Source organism: Neltuma alba, unplaced genomic scaffold, assembly GCF_004799145.2.
Source record: "Neltuma alba isolate B1F8T4 unplaced genomic scaffold, ASM479914v2 tig00004030_pilon, whole genome shotgun sequence".
Classification (NCBI taxonomy): domain Eukaryota; kingdom Viridiplantae; phylum Streptophyta; class Magnoliopsida; order Fabales; family Fabaceae; genus Neltuma; species Neltuma alba.
The window spans coordinates 141,316-144,595 of NW_021633531.1; positions in this window are offsets into that span (position 1 = coordinate 141,316).

The window sequence follows — 3,280 nt, forward strand, 5'->3', positions numbered from 1 at the left end:
GCCTACTTTTGCAGCTCAGGCCTAAAAGAAAGCTGTATATGCAGACTCATGCTTTAGAAATTTCTTACAGGCCTACTTAGCCAAGGCATAGTCTAAATTAGCCTCTTTCCATCCCTATTTCTGTGGAAAACATTCATGACTGAATTAACTAAACAGCCAAGAGAACAAAAATTCGCTAGTACATACACACCATAAAATATTCTATTCCATGCAATAAACGATCGATTTTTAATTTATTCTGAGTTGCGGTTAAGAGATGGATCATTAATATTCCATTTCATGCATCAGTTCGCCGGCCGCTAGGAATTAAAAAAAATATATTCGCATGCAAGCACACTTTAGCTGACAAGGCAAAGTTTCTGGATTGTTGAATCTAATAAAACATTACTCTCCACACACATAAATGAACAAATTTTTTTTTTTATCTAATTCACTTTTTTTTGTTGCCATCTTCTATATCTTTTTTTATAGCAGCCATCTTTTATGTCTAATTCACACATATATTACAGAAAGAGGTTAGGATAACTTTTTGAAATTAATATGTTAACAATTTATAACCGTTTTTCTACCTTTCATTTAATAAGTCTATTAACTCTTAATTATTTAAATTTTAGAAAAGTACATATTGGCTACGGCATTTTTGTGAAAAATAATTAGCTAAAGACACACTAAAATATAATATTCTGGCAGGTATAGGAGCGCGCAATAACATTCGATCAGTTCTTTAATTTATTCTGAGTTGCAGAGAAGACATTATCAATTTTTTAAAAAAATTATTCTTTATTGTGTTCACCCAACTATAATCAATTAGGAAAAAAAGTAAGAATATTAAGGAAGATCATTATGATATTTTAAAAAAAATTATATTTTTATAATTAATTAATTAATCTAACTTTCTTAATCTAATCAAATTAATTAAATAAATCTTACTTGATTCTATTTATAAGTTACTTTCAATATATTTCACACAAATCAGGGAAAAAGTTAAATTTTATTGACTCTCATTTAAAATTCAGTAATTTTTCAACGTTATTCCTATTTAATATACTTATATCTCATGTTAATAAAATCAATACAATAATGATTGAAGGATAAAATTGTACATCAATACAAAAAAAATTTCTTAGTACCCTATAAATAACAAAAAAAATGTCTTCTCTTTCTATTCTATAAATATGACTAAAAGAGTATATTAAGGAGCCGAGGAGTATATCTATAAGCACAAAGAACTGGTATAAGCTCTGTAAAATATGAATTGGCGTGAGTAGCGTGAGATGGCCAAGAATGGATGGAACTGCTTCTTCTTTTCTTAAAAGGACGCAGTGATATCATGGAGTCACTACAGAGTGTCCTAGGGGCCTAACCCATAAAAGTCCTTAAAGTTTATTGTGGGGAGAATCTCAGTTAAGGACCGCAGAAGATAATTTATATCAATCAAGGATCAAAACTTTCTAAAACTTCACTACAGTACCAAGGGACCTCCGACCTCCGGTGTCCGGAACAATATCTCCGGTTAATATTTATTTTTTAATAAAATAAAAAGGGAGGGGCATTATTGTAATCTCACTCTAAATTTTAATTTCAATTTGGTCCCTTGGTCCTGCAGTAAAATTTCAAAAAATTTTGGTTTTGATTGATATAAATTGTCTTTTGCGGTCCTTAACTGAGATTTTCGCTTTATTGTGTCACTTCTCTAAATTTTAAATATGAATAAAGTAGTATAGTATTGTCTATTGATCTTATATTCATAAAACAACATCAACATCTCAAAATTATTTTCTTAATTACATTCAAGACTCTAATTTTTAGAGTGCTAGATGTATCAGAAAAATAAGATCATGGTATTAGATGCACTATAAATAAGATGAGATGTTAGATACAATTGAAAAATAATATCAAAAAATTGGATAGTACTTTATCCTTTAGTATTTTTATAAAGAGAAAAGGTTTATGCGAGTTGAGTCATAAAGACTCACCAATGCATGACTTTATGAGTTATGAGATTATTCATTACTGATTGGACTAACTTTTCTTAGCATCTTTTAAATATTCAATTGTCAATTCAATAGAGTAATTAAATGGAAAGATATTTCATAAATATAATTACTACGTCCGGTCCTTAATATAAGATCTCTTTTGATTTTTATTTTGATCATAAATATAATATCCTAATTCAATTTGCTTTTTATATTTATTCATTTTTTCAAGATAATCCTTCGAATAATGGTAATTTTAACTAAGAAACTTGATTAGAAAGGATATTTTAGAAAAGATAACGCATATTTATTACAAATAACTAACTTAACATATTTTTATAATTTACTCAAATTAGTCAACTAGCTCTTACATTTAGGATTGGAGATAGTATCTTTGAAATAATTATCTCCAAGTCTTGAAAAAAATTGCTAAAAAGTCCCTATTTGAGAAGTTTTCTTTTTCCTTAAAATTATTTGAATCAAACAAGTGCAACTCTTTTGTAATTATTTATAATATTAAAGATAGGTTGGATACAACTTAAAAGAAGTTAGACTAGTTGAAAATGAGTTCGGCTACAATCTTTAAAAAATTCCAAGGATATTTGAGAAATAAAAATTTAAATAGAAATCTTTTCTGCAAATTTCTATAACTTCCTGGAGCCGGGAAAACGGATTAAGCCTGTCGTGTTGGCCCGTTTAGGTCCTGAAATTATAAGGGCCGGGTTTGAAATTTTTCTCCTCAAATGGGAAATAAGTCTTGGAGGGCCGAGGGTTTAAAAGGACCAATCCTGAAGGGCCGAGGGTCGGCCCGTTTAAGCCTTTTTATAATTTTTTAAAATTTTTTATGTAATTCTAATATTATTAATTTTTTACATTATTAATAATATTTCAAATATTTAGTTATTATTATCATTTTAAAATTAAATTTTACAGAATGATTTGATTTATTTAGTTTTAGACAATAATTTATCCAATTAAATTTTTAAAAAATGGGTTAATTTAGTCTTTAATAATGATTTGATTTATATTATATGAATTGATATTTTTAAATTATATATATTTGAAAATAGAGTATTTTTATACTTATATAACTTATGATTTTATAATTTGAATTAGAAATTCATGAGTTTCAACAATAGTGTTTCTCAGATTAAAGTAAAATAATAGCTAGATTGCAAAATTTAAAGTAAAATTTCTATAAAAAAGAAAATTTTCAGATTTTTGTAACGAAAGAAAAACATACTTATGAAGAAGAGTAATTGATTATAGTGATGATGAAATTTCAAAAGATTAATGATAGTGTT